Source organism: Equus caballus, chromosome 8 (genome assembly GCF_041296265.1).
Source record: "Equus caballus isolate H_3958 breed thoroughbred chromosome 8, TB-T2T, whole genome shotgun sequence".
Lineage (NCBI taxonomy): Eukaryota > Metazoa > Chordata > Mammalia > Perissodactyla > Equidae > Equus > Equus caballus.
Genome location: NC_091691.1, coordinates 102,138,678 through 102,158,341, shown reverse-complemented (window position 1 = coordinate 102,158,341; position 19,664 = coordinate 102,138,678). Strand labels below are relative to the sequence as shown.

Sequence of the window (19,664 nt, the reverse complement as noted above, 5' to 3'; positions counted from 1 at the left end):
ATCTACTTTCTATCTCTGTAGATTTGCCTCTTCTGAAGATTTCCTGTGAGGGGGTAATAGAGTGTGTGTTGTTGTGTGACTGGCTCCTTGCATTGAGCATCCTGTGTTCAGGTTTTATCCATGTTGTAGCAGGTGTCAGTACTTCAATCCTCTTTAAGGCTGAATGACATTCCATTGGATGGATGGACCACATTTTGTTTATGCATTCATCCACTGATGGACATTTGGGTTTCTTCTACCTTTTGCCTGTTGTGAATAATGCTGCTGTGAACATTTATGTGCACATCTTTATTGGACATATGTTTTCAGTTCTTTGGGGTGTATACCTAGCAGTGGAATTGCTGGGCCCTGTGGTAGCTCCATGTTAATCGTTTGAGGAGCTGCCAGGCTGTTTTCCACAGTGGCTGTACCATTTTACCTTCCCTCCAGCTGTATGTGAGGTTTGCACATTCTTAACAAAAAACTTTTTCTTGTATTTTTCATTTTTATTATTTTATATAGAATGTGATTTTTTTTGAGGTATGGTTTTTTTTTGGTGAGGAAGATTGGCCCTGAGCTAACATCGGTTGCCAATCTTCTTTTTTTTCTCCCCAAAGCCCCAGTGCATAGCTGTATATCCTAGTTGTGAGTACTTCTGGTTCCTCTGTGTGGGATGCCACCTCAGCGTGACTTGGTGAGCGGTGCGTAGGTCTGCACCCAGGATCCAAACCTGCCAGCTTCAGGCTACCGAAGCAGAGAGCACAAACTAACCACTTAGCCACAGGGCCGACCCCCAGTATTACTGCTATCATGGTAGCTGTGAGGTGGCGTTTCATTATGGTTTTCACTTGCATTTCCCTGGTGATGTTGAGCATGACAAGCTCCAGCACAGTGATGAGCTGCACGGTGATGAGCTGGGTGCTCCAGCACAGTGATGAGCCACACGGTGATGAACAGGGTGCTTGAGCACAGTGATGAGCCGCACGGTGATGAGCAGGGTGCTCCAGCACAGTGATGAGCCACACGGTGATGAGCTGGGTGCTCCAGCACAGTGATGAGCTGCACGGTGATGAGCAGGGTGCTCCAGCACAGTGATGAGCCACACGGTGATGAGCTGGGTGCTCCAGCACAGTGATGAGCCACACGGTGATGAACAGGGTGCTTGAGCACAGTGATGAGCCGCACGGTGATGAGCCAGGTGCTCCAGCACAGTGATGAGCTGCACGGTGATGAACAGGGTGCTTGAGCACAGTGATGAGCCGCACGGTGATGAGCCAGGTGCTCCAGCACAGTGATGAGCCGCACGGTGATGAGCCGCACAGTGATGAGCCGCACGGTGATGAGCAGGTTGCTCCAGCACAGTGATGAGCCGCACGGTGATGAACAGGGTGCTTGAGCACAGTGATGAGCCGCACGGTGATGAGCCACACGGTGATGAGCCACACGGTGATGAACAGGGTGCTTGAGCACAGTGATGAGCCGCACGGTGATGAGCCAGGTGCTCCAGCACAGTGATGAGCCACACGGTGATGAGCAGGGTGCTCCAGCACAGTGATGAGCCGCACGGTGATGAGCAGGTTCTCCAGCACAGTGATGAGCTGCACGGTGATGAGCAGGGTGCTCCAGCACAGTGATGAGCCACACGGTGATGAGCTGGGTGCTCCAGCACAGTGATGAGCCACACGGTGATGAACAGGGTGCTTGAGCACAGTGATGAGCCGCACGGTGATGAGCAGGTTCTCCAGCACAGTGATGAGCCACACGGTGATGAACAGGGTGCTTGAGCACAGTGATGAGCCACACGGTGATGAGCCACACGGTGATGAGCCGGGTGCTCCAGCACAGTGATGAGCCGCACGGTGATGAGCCGGGTGCTCCAGCACAGTGATGAGCCGCACGGTGATGAGCCACACGGTGATGAGCCGGGTGCTCCAGCACAGTGATGAGCCACACGGTGATGAGCCAGGTGCTCCAGCACAGTGATGAGCCACACGGTGATGAGCAGGGTGCTCCAGCACAGTGATGAGCCGCACGGTGATGAGCCACACGGTGATGAGCCACACGGTGATGAGCCGGGTGCTCCAGCACAGTGATGAGCCGCACGGTGATGAGCCAGGTGCTCCAGCACAGTGATGAGCCACACGGTGATGAGCAGGGTGCTCCAGCACAGTGATGAGCCGCACGGTGATGAGCCACACGGTGATGAGCCACACGGTGATGAGCCGGGTGCTCCAGCACAGTGATGAGCCGCACGGTGATGAGCCAGGTGCTCCAGCACAGTGATGAGCCACACGGTGATGAGCAGGGTGCTCCAGCACAGTGATGAGCCGCACGGTGATGAGCAGGTTCTCCAGCACAGTGATGAGCTGCACGGTGATGAGCAGGGTGCTCCAGCACAGTGATGAGCCACACGGTGATGAGCTGGGTGCTCCAGCACAGTGATGAGCCACACGGTGATGAACAGGGTGCTTGAGCACAGTGATGAGCCGCACGGTGATGAGCAGGTTCTCCAGCACAGTGATGAGCCACACGGTGATGAACAGGGTGCTTGAGCACAGTGATGAGCCACACGGTGATGAGCCACACGGTGATGAGCCGGGTGCTCCAGCACAGTGATGAGCCGCACGGTGATGAGCCGGGTGCTCCAGCACAGTGATGAGCCGCACGGTGATGAGCCACACGGTGATGAGCCGGGTGCTCCAGCACAGTGATGAGCCACACGGTGATGAGCCACACGGTGATGAGCAGGTTCTCCAGCACAGTGATGAGCCACACGGTGATGAGCCACACGGTGATGAGCCGGGTGCTCCAGCACAGTGATGAGCCGCACGGTGATGAGCCGCACGGTGATGAGCCAGGTGCTCCAGCACAGTGATGAGCTGCACAGTGATGAGTAGGGTGCTCGAGCACAGTGATGAGCCGCACGGTGATGAACCGGGTGCTTGAGCACAGTGATCAGCCACATGGTGATGAACCGGGTGCTCGAGCACAGTGAGGCAGGCGCCATGTTCTCTGCCCAGGGTGGAGTTGAGGCGTCTGTCGTTTGGCCATCAAGGTGTCATGACTGACACGTGTGCCCACACTGGACCACACCGTGTGCTGGCGACTGAGTCTCAGATGGGATGGAGCCCCCAGCCCCAGAGAGCAGGTCTGCGCCCTGGAGTCTGTGTTTCCAGCGGAGGGGCCGAGGCTGTGATGGGAACCGGGGGTGCTCTTTGCCGCTGTGCGCCTGGAGATGGGGAGGGGGCGGAGCTCCTGGGCAGGACTGTGCTGAGGCCCAGAGCGCTGGGTCAGCGCAGAGCAGAGCAGGTGGCACGTGGGCTGCTGTCGCTGGTGCAGTTTGGATGTGTGCCTGGTGTTGCCATGATTCCTTCCAGCTTGAGCTTTTCTTTTAAATGACACTCAGAAGCAGAACGAGGGAAGAGATTTGTCATGTTCTTGGGTAAGGTTACGGTGGGTTTGGAAACCCTCCTTTTGTGGGTTGCTCTGTCATGGGGGGGAAGTTGGTCCCCCCTCCCCTTAGCAGGTGACACCAGCACGGGGACCACTGCCCCCGGGACAGTGAACACTCCTGTCTGGGGGGGACATTAATCGGAGAGTTTAAGGACATGGTTGAGACTCAGAATTTGGTCTGAGGATGGGTTGAAACCCTGCGAGACCCTGCAGGGCTGAGCTCTGTTTGGGATCGGGACTCTGGAAAATCCAGCCCTCCTTCACAGGCAGGAGGCTGCTGGGCCATTGTGTGCTGGGTGCTGTGCTTGTTAAAGAACGTCCGTCTCTGGAAGAACCCACAGTGTTTGGCATTTGAGCCCAGTGCTGACAGGGTGCCCCCCGCAGAGACGTGTCCCCGGGTGGGTTGTCCTGTAGGGTCCTGGGTCCACGTGCCCTGTGGGTTGTGCGAGTGGATGCTTCCCTCCTACGTGGGGACGGTCATTCCTGCGCTGTGGTACAGGACAAGGAAGTCACAGTGGAGGCCCGTCCTTCAGAATTTCCTGTTGGGAAAGAGGAAGAATGGCACCACTGGGCCAGGCCAGGCAGGTGGGAGGGAGTCTGGTCTCTGCTGTCCTCACGGGTGCCCACACCCCATGGTGATGGGAGCGTGTGTCAGACCTGGCTTCTCCTGCACCCCTGCTGGCGCGCTCTGCAGACTAGCTCTTCCTGGCCCATCGTGAGCACAGAGGCTGGGCCTGGGAACAGGGGCATGTTGTGTCCCCCGGCATTTCCTGCTCCAAAGGGGCCCATGTTCCCTGGAGGGGCTCCCCCTCACCAGAGGGGGATGTGGTTGGGACGTGGCACTTTCCCCTGTAGCTGCCTGTTCCTGGGCTCCAAAGACTCAGGAAACGGAGGAGTTGTGTCTCCCCACAGAAAAGGTGGGGGCCCCAGGATGCGGGGGAAACGAGAACGTGAGCTGTGAGGTGCTGACAAGGGTCACTTCTCCTAGAAATGGTTGCCTGTCCTGTGGTCTGGGAACTGGGGGCGTCTGAGAGCCCTGTGGTGGCAGGAGGGCCTCAAACTTGAAACACCTGGGCTGTGGAGGCAGTGTGGGTGGTGCCACGGCGGGCTTCCGGCAGCCTGGCTCCCCCAGTGGACTGTGTGGCCTGGGGTGAGCTGTCAGCCCCTGGGTGGGAATTAGATGAGCTAGCGCATCCTGCACTTGGAACAGGTGCATAGCGACACCTGAAGGGTGGGCTGAGCCCCTGCCAGACGCTCAGCAGACACCTACTGAAGGAGAGGAGGAACTTGAGCGGCCGCCTGTGGCTCAGTGGACGAAGCAGGGGCAGCAGCTAGACTAGGTGGAGCCTAGATGGAGCTGTCTACACTTTGAGGCGTTTCGCTGGCAGAGAGGGTGAGAGAGTGAGCTCGTGTGCACTGAGTGCTTTGAAGGGTACGTCTTTGACGCAACCTGTGGACTGGAGCGTGTCCCTCTGTGTGTCTGAGGAATGCACACATGACGATGCAGAGGTCGGTCCCAGGAACCGGGGAGGAGCCCTGGTCTTGACTGGCAAGCGAACTCCCTTCCTCTCTCAAGTGAAGCATCAGATGAAGCTGCCACCGTTTTTAATCAACTCCAGACGCAGGCGGCTCAAGGAACTTGGGTCTGAGGGTGCGGCCCGGCTATGGGGTAGCTCCCAGGACTCAGTGCTGTGCTCTCCCAGTCATGTGGTCCAGGAGCCCCTCAGCCCCTCTGGGCTCCCTCCCCTTTCGGGCAGCCTGGTTCTCTTTCTGCGGCTTTATTGAGGTATAATCGGCATACAGTGAACACGTATTTATTTAAAGTGTGCAGTTTTGGCAAGTTTTGACAAATGTACAACCATGAAACCTTCACCCCAGTTAAGACAATGAACATGTCCATCACCCTCAAAAGTCTCCCCTTTGCCATCCCCCCAGGCGACCACCAGTCTGCTTTCTGCCACTGTCCCTTCATTCGCATTCACCAGAATCCCATGTCAGTGGGATCTTTTGGTGTGTGCTCTGTGCTGACTGGCGTCTTTCGCTCAGCATAATTATTTTGAGATTTGTCCATGTCCTAGCGTGTATCAGCAATTCATCCCTTTCTACTGTTGAATAGACTGTGATGTGGTGGTTCTGCAGTTTTTCTGTTTATTCACTGACTGACGGACGTTTGGGTTGTTTCCAGTTTTTGGCTGTTAGGAATAAAGCTGCTATAACCTCTGGGTACAGGTCCTTCTATGAACACCTGCTTTCTTTTCTCTTGCGTGTGTACCTAGGAGTGGACGGGCTGCATCGTGTGGTAAGTGTGTGTTTAACTTTTAAAGAACCTGCTGAACTGTCTTCCCACGTGCTGTGCCGCCCTGTGTCCCCCAGCCGTGTGTGTTCACTGCTCTGCATCCTTGCCAACACCATGTGGGCCTTTTTTATTTTTAGCCATTCGAATAGCTATGTGGCGGCATCTCATTGTAGTTTTAATTTGCATTTCACTAGTGATGTTGAACATCTTTTCATGTGCTTATTTGTCATCCTTATATCTTCATTGGTGAAGTGTCCAGATCCTCTGCCAATTTAAAAATTGTTCTTATTGAGTTGCGAGAGTTTTTTGTATTTTGGATGCAGGTCCCTTATCAGATATAGGATTTGCGGTATTTTCTCCCTGTCTGTGGTTTGCCTGTTCATTCTCTTTAATATTATCTTTTGAAAAGCAGAAGTTTTTAGTTTTTATGAAGTCCAGGTTATCAGTTTGTTCTTTTATGGATTGTGCTTTTGATGTCACGTCTAAGAAATCTGTGTCTAACCCAAGGTCACACAGGTTTTCTCCCTGGTAGTTTTGTAGTTTTAGGTTTTACATTTAGATCTGTGATCCATTTTGAGTTTTTTGTTCATGATGTGAGGTATGGATGCAACTTCATTGTTTTTGCATGTGGATGCCTTTTCTCCATTAAACTGCCTTTGCATCTTTGTCAGAGTCAGCTGTCTGTGTTTCTGGACTCCGTCCCGTGCATTTGTTTCTCTCTCCAGCCCTGTGCCAGGGCTACTCTGTCGTGGTGACTGCAGCTTGGTTATAAGTCTTGGAATTAGGTGTTGTCAGTCCTCCAACTTGGTGCTTTATTTAGATCCTTTGCATTTCTGTATGAATTTCTAATCAATCTGTCAATTTTTCCAAAAAAGCATTCTAGGATTTTGATTGGGGTGATCTTGAATCTACAGATTAATTTGGGGAGAATTGACATCTTCACGGTAGTGCAGACAGTGTTAACAGCAGGCCTGGGACTGCTGTCCTTGGAAAGGCCCACTTGCCAAGTTGGCCGCAGGCTGATATCTGGGAACGTGGATTTGGGGAGACTTCCCATCATCCCCAGAGCTGGGAAGAGTGGCTCTCTGTGCCTGGACTGTTTGCACGGTGCGGGGGATGCTGAGTACCTGCTTTCCTTCTGGAGGTCTGCAAGTTTGGTCTGTGCCAGGTGGAGGGTGTCTGCATGAGCAGCGCCCAGCAGATACCCTGGGTGCCGAGTCACTAAAGAACCTCTGGCAGCCACGAGTCACAACTCGTTGTTGGAGGAGTTAGCTCACCCTGCGGGAGTCCGTGGGAGAGGGCTCCTGGACGCTCGTCCCTGTTTCCTCTGGACTTCGCCCTGTGAGTCTTTCCCTTTGTTGGTTTTGCTTTATGCTCTGTGCTGTTATAAATCACAGCTGTGAAGTTGACTGCGTGCTGTGTGAGTCCTAGAAAAATCATTGGACCTGGGACGGTCGGAGGACTCCCACCCAATAATAAGGAAACTCCCAACACGTGGAAGTCTTTTAGGTCTTTAATTTCTCTCACAGTGTTTTGTAGTTTTCAGTATATGGGTCTTGCACATCATCAGATTTATCCCTAAGTATTTCATACTTTTTGATGGTACCATATATGGTATCGTTTTTAAAATTTCAGTCTCTGAGTGTTCATTGCTAGTATGTAGAAATGCAATGTATTTTTGTGTATTGATTGTAACCTGTAGTCTTGCCGAACTCACTTATTAATTCTAATGGCTTTTGGCGGGTTCCTTAGATATTTTATGGGTAAGATCATGATCGTGTCACTTGGGAACAGAGGTAGTTTTTCTTCCTTCTTTTTCTTGCTTAATTGCCATGATGAGACCCTCCAGTGAGTGTCGAATAGCAGTGGGGAGAGCGGGCATTCTTGCCTTCTTCCTGATCCTAGGGGAGAGTTTTCAGTGTTTCACGCGGAGTATGATGTTAGCTGTCAGCTTTTTGGATGCTTTTTATCAGGTGGGAGAAGTTCCCCTTTATTCAGTTGTTGAGGATTTTTATCAGGAATGCATGTTGAATTTTGTCAAATGCTTTTCCTACATCTATTGACATGATCATATGTTTTTCTTTTTTAGTTTAATATGATATGGTGAATTAAGTTGATTGATTTACAAATATTAGAGCAAGCTTGCATTCCTGGGATAAACCCTGCTTGGTCATGATGTATTAAACATTTTATATACTGTTGGATTTTCTTTGCTAAAATTTTGTGTAGCGTTTTTGTGTCTATGTTCGTGAGAGATGTTGGTGTCTCATTGTGATTAATGCCTTTGTTTGGTTTTGGTGTCAGAGCAATGTTCGCCTCATAGAGCAAGTTGCGAATTATTCCCTACTTTTCAATTTTCTAGAGGAGTTTGTGTAGAATTGTTATTATTTCTTCTTCAAATATTTGATAGAATTCACTAGTGAAGCCATGTGTACCTGGAGTTATCTTTGTGGGAAGATTTTTAATTAAAATTCAACTTCTTAATAGACAGTGTTATTTGTATAAACTATTTTGTCTTCAGTGAATTTGCATCATTTCTTTTTTCCCTGATCATTCTGTCTAGAGGTTGATCCATTTTATTGATCTTTTCAAAGAACCAGCTTTTGGTTTCATTGATTTTTCTCTATTTTTCTGTTTTCTATATATTGGTTTTTGTTCTGCTCCTTATTATTTCCTTTTGTCTAATTACTTTGAGTTTAATTTATTCTTTTTTCCCCCTAATTTAAGAGGTAGGACTCGAGGTCATTGATTTGGGATCTTTGTTGTTTTCTGGTATTTAGAGCATTTACAGCTCCACGTTTTGCCCTAAGTACTACTTTAACAGCATCCCATAAATTTTTATATGTTACATTTTTATTTTCATTCAGTTCAAAATACATTCTCATTTCTCTTTGGCCCATGAGTTATTTAAAGTGTGTGATGTAGTTTGTTTACGTGCATGACTGGAAGCCTGTGTTGGAATTGTGTGTTGGGATGATTCTGTGGCCCATAGTAGGGTCTGTATTGAGAATGTTACGGCTGCACCTGCCAAAACGAGTAGTCTGTGGTGGATTGTTCTATTCACGTCCATTAGGTCACGTTAATTGAGGGTATTGCTCACATCTGTGTTCTCACTGATTTTCTGTCTGTCTGTGCTCTTGGTCATTGAGAGAGGGTATTGAAATCTCTGATGTGGATCACGGGCATGTCTGTTTCTCCTGCGGCTCTATCAGTTTTTTCTTCCTGTATTTCAAAACTCTGTTGTTAGGTACATAAGTGTTTAGGATTTTTATGTCTTTTTGATTAATTGACTTATTTATTGTTATTAAATTACCACCTTTATCCCTGGTAATCTTTACTGTGAAATACACTTTGATATTTCTCTAGTGTTCTGTACACTCCAGCTTTCTTTTGGTTGGTGCTGGTGTGGTTTATCTTTTTACTTTTGACGAGGTGTTTGTGTTTGTAGTTCAAGTGTGTGTTTTGCAGGCAATATATAGTTGAGTCTTGCTGACAATCTCTGCCTTGTAATTGGGTTATTTAGACCATTTATATTTAATGTGATTATTGATAAGGTTAGGTTTAAAATCTATCATCTTGTTGTTTTCTGCTTGTACTCTCTATTCTTTGTTCCATTTTCCCTCTTATTCTGACTTCTTTTTGATGAATTGAGTAGTTTTTCTGGTTCCGTTTTACCTCCTGTTGTTGGTTTAGTAGCTGTGACTCTTCATTTTGTTATTTTAATGGTTGCTTTAGGATTTTATTAATTTATTTTTTTGTTTCATTTTATTTTGGTAAGAACCCTTAACATGAGCTCTACCCTCTTAACACATTTTTAGGTGTACAATGCATTATTGTTGACTGTAGGTGCAACGTTGTATAGCAGGTCTCTAGAGCTTATCCATCTTGCTAACTGAAATTTTATGCCTGTTAATTAGTAACTTGCCATTTCCCCACTTCCCAGCCCCTGGAAACCACCATTCCACTCTTTGATTCTGTGAATTTGACTATCTCCCTTACTCAAATAAGTGGAATTATGCAATAATTGTACTTTGTGTGACTGGCTCATTTCACTTAGCATAATATCCTCGAGGTGTATCCATGTTGTCACATTTGTCAGAATTTCCTTCTCTGTAAAGGCTGAGTAGTATTCCATTGTGTGTGTACCACATTTTCTTCATCCGTTCATCTGTCGATGGACATTCACTTTTAGGTTTACAGTATTCATCTTTAACTTGTCTTAGTCTACCTTCAAGTGATATTATACCACTTTATGTAAGCTATTAAGAACCTCACAATAGCGTGCTTCTGTTTCCCCTGCCTGCCTTTGTGTAATTGTTGTTGTACATTTGTTTATATATGCTAAAACCTCATACTACATTGTTATTATTTTTATTTAAATAGTCACATATATTAAAGAGATTTAAATTATAAGAAAAAAATTGTACATATTTACCCATTTAGTTACCATTTCCAGTGTTCTTCATTGCTTTGTGTAGGTCTATATTTCTATCTGGTATCATCTGTCTTCTGGTATCTGTCTTCTGTCTGAAGGACTTCCTTTAGCATTTCTGGTAGTGTGCATCACTGGTGATAAATTCTTTAAGCTTTTAAATGTAAAAAACGTCTTTATTACCTGCTTCCATTTTGAAAGACATTTTCACTAGGTATAGAATTCTCGGTTGACAGGTTTTTCCCAGTGCTTTAACGGTGTTGCTCCACTGTCATCTTGCATTGTTTCTGATGAGAAATCTGCTGTAATTCTTATCTTTGTTCCTCTGCATGTAATGTGCCTTTTCTTTTTCTTGCTGCTTTTACAGTTTTCTCTTTCTTAGTCATTTTGAGAAGTTTGACTAGGATGTGCCCTGGCGTAGCTTTCTTTGTGTTTCTTGTGCATCTGTTGTGCTTCTTAGATTTGTGATTTATAGTTTTCATAAAATTTGGGGAAATTTTGGCTATTGTTTCTTCAACATATTTTTCTGTCCTCCCCTCCCACAATTCAGGGACTCCAGTCACACATATGTTATACCCCTTGAAGTTGTCTTGCAGCTCACTGGTGCTCTGTCAATTTTTAAGATTCTCTTTCCTATTGTATTTTGGATAGTTTCTCTTCCTGTATCCTCAGGTTTGCTAATCTTTCCTGCTGCTTTGTTTAATCTGATGTTAATCCCATCCAGTATATTTTTCATCTCAGACATTGTAATTTTCATCTTTAGGTGTTTTTTGAGGTGGTGGGTGGGGAGGGGCGGCTTTTAAAGATATGTATAATTTTCCATGTCTCTACTGAACTTTTTGAACATGTAGAATGAAGTTATAATAACTTTTAACATCTTTGTTGGCTAATTCTAACATTCATGGCAGTTCTGGGTTATTTTGGTTGACTGATTTGTCTCCTCATTATGGGTCATATTTTTCGGTTTCTTTGCATGCCTGGTAATTTTTTATTGGCTGTTAGACATTGTGAATTTTACCTTGCTGGGTGCTGGATGTTTGTGTTCCTATCATTATCCATGAGCTTTGTTCTGGGATGTGGTTATGTTACTTGGAAATGGTTTGATCTTTTTAGAACTCGCTTTTGTGATTAGTTAGGTGGGGCCAGGGCAGTGCCTAGTCTGGCTGAGTGATCCCTGCTGCTGAGGAAGATCATGCTGTGTGCTCTAGCCAGTGCCCTGTGGATCTGGAGGTTTCCCAGTCTGGCTGGTAGAAGGGCACTGCTCCTGGCCCTTTGTGAATGCTGAACACAGTGAGTGCTAATCCTTTTGGGTGGTTCTTTCCCTGGTTTTGTGTGGTTTGCTCACGTGCACGTGCTGATGTGTGCTCAGCAGAATGAATGCTTGAGGGGACCCTCTGCAGATCTTAAGCATTCTCTCTCCATGCAGCTCTCCTTTCTGGTGCTCCATCTTGCAAACTCTAGCTGCCTTGTTTCCCAGACTCGGCTCATCTTCTTCACTGAGGGTTTCTGCTGGGCGTGATCTGGGCTCCCACTCCTGGTCCTTGTCCTGGGAACTCTCTCAAGGCATAGCCTGGGACAATTCTGGGCTCACCTCACCTCCTTCCCATCTATCTGAGATCACTGTCATTCATTGCCTGATGTCCAGTGTCTTGCAAACATATGTTTTGCCCATTTTTTTTGGTCTAAAACTTCATATATTTTGACCATTTTTGGTTGTTTAGGAGAGTACATCTGATCTCTGTTGCTCTGTCTTGGCAGGAAAGAGACGTGACAGCTCAGTTTTAATTTTTCTGGCCTTTATGTTCTTCTAATCTCTCCTGGCTGCTCAAGTGTAAGTAGCCATCTAGTGTGGGGTTTTGTTCCTCTCCTGCAGCCCAGAACTTGCCAGAGTGGCAAGATGATTGATGTGTCTTCTCAGGAGTGGTGGCAACTGTGACGGGCGCTTCCTTTTGCGTCCTTTGCTCTGGATTGGAGTTGCCACCCTGGGTGGCATAGGAAACCACTCTTCCTTCTCCCCTCGTCTTACTCCCTCCCCAGGCAGACACCTGTCGTCCCTCTGATGCTCCTGGGAGCTCTCCTTAAATGGATCTGTGAGTGTTAAATGCACGAACTGAGGTTACCTAGTGTGTGTTAAGCTCAGCAGTGCCTGTTTATAGGAAGACTCTATGTCTTGATTTTCAGTGACAATAAATGGCACTGTAGCCTGAATGAATTAACAGCCTGAGATGGAACCCGATATGCTCATTCAGTTGTTACAGGCCATAGATAGGGACCGATGACTGCATCTGAAGACCGAGAACGTTAAGTGGCACCGTTGACAGGCCATCGCCATGGAAACACAAGCTGGCCATCAATGGGTTCTCATTCCTCTTGACCTCAATGCACTCTTGCCTTCCTCTTTCCTTTCAGATATGTAATAAATGTTGTTAAAAGGCATATGAGGGCTCTTTTTCCTCTGTAGTTCACTGATGTTTCATCTTGGAAAGGGCCAGATGCTGTCCCTGGTGCTGGCACGTTTTTCTGGGATTTCAGGTACAGTGGTAGACCCACCTCCTAAAAGAGAGGCTGTCTTGGTGCCTGTGATTCAGGCAGGAACAGACTTCTGGAAAGAGCATTGATTATGATCCCTCCTCTCTCTCCTGCTGACCCGTTCCGATTCCCACCTCCTCCCAGTCGTGCTCCTCGTGCCCGTCCTCATTCCCACGGGGAGTTTTGTCTTCACCTCCTAGAGGAAGTGCTGCAGATCACCATGCACTCGTGCCCATGGGAGGCCGTGAGCTCTTGGGCCTTGTTCTCTGATGCAGTAAAGTGCTGTTTGCCAAACAAACATTGAATGAGGCCGCTTCATTGCCGGTGCTAGAATTTACTCATAATGCACTGCTCATGGGTGACGGTGCCGTTATTGGACCTTTTGAGAAAACACCCTTCGTTGCTGTATTCGTTCAAGGTGTATTCATTTGATTCCACCTTTTGCTAACCATAGGACAGAGACCAAGTTGTGTGACTTCTTGTTTCTAAGTTCCCTGCTCGGACGTGGGCGGCCTGGTTGTGTTGCTCCGGCCGTGCCCACGTCTGCACCCGGCAGTGCCTCTGCTCCCGCAGGCGGCTTCACTCGCCCCACCTTCCTGGGCTGCCAGCTCTTTGTAGCGCGTAGTGTCTTCACACACTGTGACACACTGTGACTTCCGTGCCGTCGGGTGTTTGTTTCATGTTAGAGTTGCGTTTCCCTGAGAATCCGGATGGGAGCACTTTGGGGGTTTATCCCGCACATTCTGAACTATTCCGTTGTCGTGGTGGGCGGCACACCTGTCATTGTTGTCATCATTGCGTTGAACAGCTTGATGTGGACCCTTGAGTGATAACTTGAGAACTCCGATGCTGGAGCTCTGCTTAGAGTTTGGGCTCTGGCTCAGATGGTGAAGTTTTATAAACCTGAACCGTAGGAGTTAAGTTTGTTACTGAAGGTCATTGCAGTGAGTAATGGTAAAAAGATGTATGTCTCTTAGGTCCTTAAAATGAATTATTTGGATTTAATCCTCAAGAGGGGGACAGTTTCTTGCATGTTAAATCCTAGGAAACTGATGCGTGCCGTGACACACCCTGTCCTGGTTTCTTTGCACACTCGGGGGCTCCGGCCCACCCTACCGAGAGTCCCTCCGTCCGTGCCGGGCTGACGGAAGGAGGGCTGAGTTCTTTGTTATGCTGCGGGCAGGGGACGGTGGGACAGGCTTTATCTGTCTGTCTGTAGTCCTTGCTTTCAAAAGGAATTCTTTAAAAATATACCTATGAGGCTGTATTTTCTGCCACAAATTAGTTTAATTACACAATATTCAATTTTGTGAGTTCTTTTGGTGTAAACCAAGATCAGTTTGGTTTCCATTTCTCACAGGTGATCCTTTACAGACTTAATGAGTCAGGTTTTTTGGCAAAGAGCAACCATGTGAGCTAGACCTTTGGGGTGTGTGTCTTGGCTCTGGAAGAACCTCGAGGCTCCGTGGGTCCTGGGACGGCGGTGACGCTGTGTCTTGTCCGGGGAGGCCATGTGGGGCTGTGTCTGGGGGGTGAGATGGAGGATTGCTCCGGGCCCCCTGTTGGTCGTCTGGGTTTTGTTTTCTCCTGAGCCCATGGCAGTGCGCACAGCTTCTCTGTCGGGAGGGCCCTGTTCTGGTGTGGTGTGTCTCGGGACGAGCTGCTCTCCCAGGGTTATTTTAACCCTCAGCGTGTGCCGTTTCTGGCCGGTGTGTGTGTGGTTTGCTTGGCTAAAGCAGCTGTGCAGACCTGCTCGTGACACATGGTGTCAGCGTGTGGACCAGCAGACCTGGGCCTGCGATGGCTCTAAGGAAACAGGAGGGCGCCGCTGGCAAGAGGTCAGAGGCAGCCGTGCGGGCTCCTGGCAGCCTCCTCCGGCGCCAGGGTGAAACCCTGGGCCCTGTGACGCCACTGCATCTCCCTCTGGGTACCATTCTCTGTCCAAGCGTGTGGCAGAGGCCTGCAGTTCCTGTGGCCTCAGGACGTCTGTGGGAGTTCTCTGGCTCTGCTCCGAGGTGTCACACGTGACTTCCCATCGGCAGAATGTGGGCTCCTGCTGGCATCTGTGAGGGTGTGAGCTGGCTGCTGAGGTGGCTGGCACGGTCTGGTGTGGACAAACCAGTGGCCTTGGCTTCATTAGCACCAGCAGAGAGGACGTGGGAGTCCTGTCAAAAAGCTGCCCACTGCTCGACCCCTCATAACCCTGGTCCTGTGGACACGGCCCGTCCACCCACAGGTGGCCCCAGTTGTGTCAGCCATCTCAAGCAGCCACCAACCTACTTTCTGTCTGTGTGATTTTGATGACTCCAAGTACCTCGTGTAAGTGGAATCACACAGAATTTGTCCTTTTGTGACTGGCTCATTTTACTCAGGAAAATGTCCTCAAGGTCCGTTCATGTTGTAGCAGGTGTCAGAATCTCCTTCCTGTTTAAGACTGCGTAACACTCCATTGCATGGATGGACCACATTTTGCTTATCCGTTCCTCTGCCAGAGGGCACTTGGGTTGCATCCACGTTTTGATTATTGTGAATAAGGCTGCTATGAAGATGGGTGTACAAATAGCTGTTCGAGTCCCTGCTTTCAATTCTTTGGGGTCCTTACCCAGCAGTGGAATTACTGGATCATATAGTAATTCTATTTTCAATTTTTTGAGGAGCCACTGTACTGTTTTCCACAGTGGCCGCACCATTTTACATTCCCTCCAGCAGTGCACAAGGGCTCCGACTTCACGTCCTCACCAGCACTTGGTTTTCTGTTCTGGGATAATAGCCATCCTGATGGGTGTGAGGTGGTATCTCATAGTTTGGATTTGCATCTCTCTAATGATTAGTGATGCTGAGCATCTTTCCATGTGCTTATTGGCCGTCTGTATATCTTCTTTGGAGAAATGTCTATTCAAGTCCTTTGCCCATTGTTTGAATTGGGTTGTTTATCTTTTTGTTTTTGAGTTGTAGGTATTCTTTATGTATTCTGGATCCAAATCCCTTATCTGATATATGATTTGCAAATATTTTCTCCCATTCTGTGGATTGCCTTTTTACTCTGTTGAGAGTGTCCTTTGAAACATAGAGGATTTTTTTAAATTTAATTTTTTCAGCTTTATTTATTATTATTGACATATAACATAAAGTTTAAGGTATACAATATTACGATTTGAAACACATATATTGTGAAACGATTACCACAATAAGGTTAGTTAACACCTCTATTGGCTTACCATTTTTTTGGTGGTGGTACCATTTAAGATGTGCTCTTAACAGCTTTCAAGTATGCAGTACATTATTGTGAACTGTGGTCATGATATTGTACATTAGATCCCAGAATTATTCACCTTATAACTGTAAGTTTGTGCCTTTGACCAGCGTCTCCCCCGGTCCCCCACTCCTCAGTCTCTGGAAACCACCGTTCTACTCTCTGTTTCTATGAGTTCGACCTTTTTAGATTGAGATTGTAGGTTCTCACTCACGTAAGTGAGAACATACAGTGCTGGTCTTTCTCTGTCTGACTGATTTCACTTAGCGTAGTGTCCTCAAGCTCCATCCATGTTGTCACAAAAGGCAAGATTTCCTTCTGTTTGTGGCTGAATAATATTCCGGGGTGTGTGTGTGTGTGTGTGTGTACGTACCTCAGAGATATTGTCAGTTCAGTTCTATACCGCTGCAATAAAGGAAATACCACAATAAAGCAAGTCACATGAATTTTTTGGTTTCCCAGTGCATGTAAAAGTTATGTTTACACTGTTCTGTAGCCTGTTAAGTGTGCAATAGCATTGTGTCTAAAATAACAATGTACATACCTTAATTTAAAAATACTTTATGGCTAAAAACTGCTAACCATTATCTGAGCCTTCAGCAAGTCATAATCTTTTGCTGGCAGGGGGTCTTGTAAAAAATGCAGCATCTGCGAAGCACAAGAAAGTGAGGTATGCCTACGTTCACCTCTTCTTTATCCTTTCGTCCTTCAGTGGACACTTAGGTTGTTCCTGTGTCTTGGCTACTGTAAATCATGTTGCAGTGAACATGGGGGTGCAGATTCTCTCACAGTTAGTGATTTCATTTTCTTTGGATAAATACCCAGAAGTGGGATAGCTGGATCATATGTTAGTTCTATTTTTAATTTTCTGAGGAATCTCCATACTATTTTCCATAGTGGCTGCACCAATTTACATTCCCACCAACAGCGCACAAGGGTTCCCTTTTCTCCTTATCCTCACCAACATGTTATTTCTTGTCTTTTTGATAATAGCCATCCTAACAGGTGTGAGGTGATGTCTCACTGTGGTTTTGATTTGCATTTCCCTGATGATTAGTGATGTTGAGTACCTTTTCATGTCCCTGTTGGCCATCTGTGTGTTGTCTTTGGAAAAATGTCAATTCAGGTCCTCTGACCATTTTTTTAATTGGATTTTTTTTTTGTTATTGTTATTGAGTTGTATAAGTTTTTAAATTTACTTTGGATATTAACCTCTAGGTAAGATAAGATAACCAAGACAGGTGGTTTGCACATATTTTCTCACATTCGTAGTTTGCCTTTTCAGTTTACTGATTGTTTTCATTGCTGTGCAGAAGCCTTTTAGTTTGATGTAGCTCCATTTGTTTGTTTTTGCTTTTGTTGCTTGTACTTTTCGTGTCATATCCAAAAAATCTTTGCCATGACCCATGTCAAAGAGCTTTTTCCCTATAAACACAGAAGTTTAAAGTTTTGATCTAGTCCAGTTTATCTATTTTTCCCTTTGTTGGCTGTGCTTTTGGTGTCATATCTAAGAAATCGTTGACAAATCCAATGTCATGAAACTTTCCCCGTATATTTTCTTCTAAGAGTTTTGTAGTTTTATCTCTTATGTTTAGGTCTTGGATCCATTTTGAGTTAATTTTTGTATATTATGAGATAAAGATCCAACCTCAGTCTTTTCTCAGAAACTTGTGAATAAGAATTTTGTGTTAATCATTTGCCAATTGACTTGCTCCTTGAGAACCTGAAATAGAAAAGCTTCCAAAAGATTGACCTCAGACCTAGTTTTTTAAGGTCCCTGGACCCTCACCTGGTGCCCTCAGCTCACCTGTCCAGAGCTCGTCCCTGTCCTTGAACCCTCACCTGTTGCCCTCAGCTCACTTGTCCAGAGCCCATCCCTGTCCTTGAACCCTCACCTGGTGTCCTCAGCTCACCTGTCCCGAGCCCACCCCCATCCTGGCCTGAGTTCTCAGCTCTGACCACATTCTCCCCACTCCTCTGGCACAGAGGGTAGGGACTGCAGCCAGGTCTGGGATCCTCCCTTCACTGTGTCCTCTCATGACCTCTGTCTGGAGTACCCCTGCATTTGCCCCAGTGCTGTATCCCAGGCCCCCAGCGCACTCTGCCCCATGCTGCAGCTGGGACTTCTTCGTGAAGCATACATGGCTCACACCCTGCCCTGCTCTGGGAGGTGACGCCCACTCTGGTGTGACCCCCACCTGCAGACCGTGTCCATCCCTCTCCAGCCCTCCCACCTGCACCCCTCCTTTCTAGCTTAGAAGCCTGGTGGTGCTGTCACATGGGGTGAGGGTGGAGTGGGGGGCAGCCTGGGTCTTGGGGCTGGGAGGGCAGGGCGTGTGTGTGCTTGCACACCCTCCTCATGGCGCTTCGTAGGCCCCGGACAGCCAGCCCTGGCACCTCGTGACCTCACCCACAGCTGCAGCCCTGCTGGGCCTTTTTCCTGGTGGGTGCCCTGGCTCTGGACCCTGCGCTCTATGGGCCGGTCAGGCTCGGGCACATCAGGCCCCTCGCGCGCTCCCTCTGTGTTCGTCCCCATCCACCTGACCTTCCCCAGGCCCTCCCGTGTTCGTCTTCCAAAGCCCGTGAACTTCATGTAATTTGCTGATTTGTGTGAGTGCTTATGAATTTGGTTTCTACAGGATCCATCTATTGAGCAAACGATAATGTTCTGTCAACTCAGTGTGTGGTGATAATAATTATATACATTTATTGGGCCCTTATTGTGGACCGGGAACTCTGTAAGATTCGTGGTTAACTCATTTAACCATTAAAACAACCGCAGGAGGCGGGTAGTGTATCCCTTGTTGATGTTGAAGAAACAGAGATGCGTGGTGAAGTGATGCAGTTGTGGATGGGGATCGGGGGTTCCCACCCAGGGAGGAGATTCCAGAGGCTCTGGGATAATCCTGCACTGTACTGTCAGTGCTGTTCTAGGATGAGTTGGAGGGTTTTAGCATCGTTTATGTTGAGTTAATATCTGTATCAGGGCTCCCTCAGAAGTGCCTGGGTCGAGAGCAGTTGGAACCCCACAGCTCACATCTGTCCCCGCACACTGACCTTGACCTCCTCACTCAGTTCACGTCTCCCCTCACGCTGACCTTGACCTCCTCACTCAGTTCACATCTCCTCTCATGTTGACCTTGACCTCCTCCCTCAGTTCACGTCTCCCCTCACGCTGACCTTGACCTCCTCACTCAGTTCACGTCTCCCCTCACGCTGACCTTGACCTCCTCCCTCAGTTCACGTCTCCCCTCACGCTGACCTTGACCTCCTCACTCAGTTCACATCTCCTCTCATGTTGACCTTGACCTCCTCCCTCAGTTCACGTCTCCCCTCACGCTGACCTTGACCTCCTCACTCAGTTCACGTCTCCCCTCACGCTGACCTTGACCTCCTCCCTCAGTTCACGTCTCCCCTCACGCTGACCTTGACCTCCTCACTCAGTTCACATCTCCTCTCATGTTGACCTTGACCTCCTCCCTCAGTTCACGTCTCCCCTCACGCTGACCTTGACCTCCTCCCTCAGTTCACGTCTCCCCTCACGCTGACCTTGACCTCCTCACTCAGTTCACATCTCCCCTCATGTTGACCTTGACCTCCTCACTAAGTTCACATCTCCCCTCACGCTGACCTTGACCTCCTCCCTCAGTTCACGTCTCCCCTCACGCTGACCTTGACCTCCTCACTCAGTTCACGTCTCCCTCCTCATGCTGACCTTGACC

At 47.9% G+C, this 19,664-nt stretch overlaps 1 protein-coding gene across 10 annotated transcripts in view; it reads left to right on the top strand.

Moving 5' to 3' along the window:
• SLC66A2 (solute carrier family 66 member 2) overlaps window positions 1–19,664 on the top strand; it is a 97,841-nt gene that overhangs the window by 29,222 nt on the left and 48,955 nt on the right. The window lies entirely within an intron of this gene.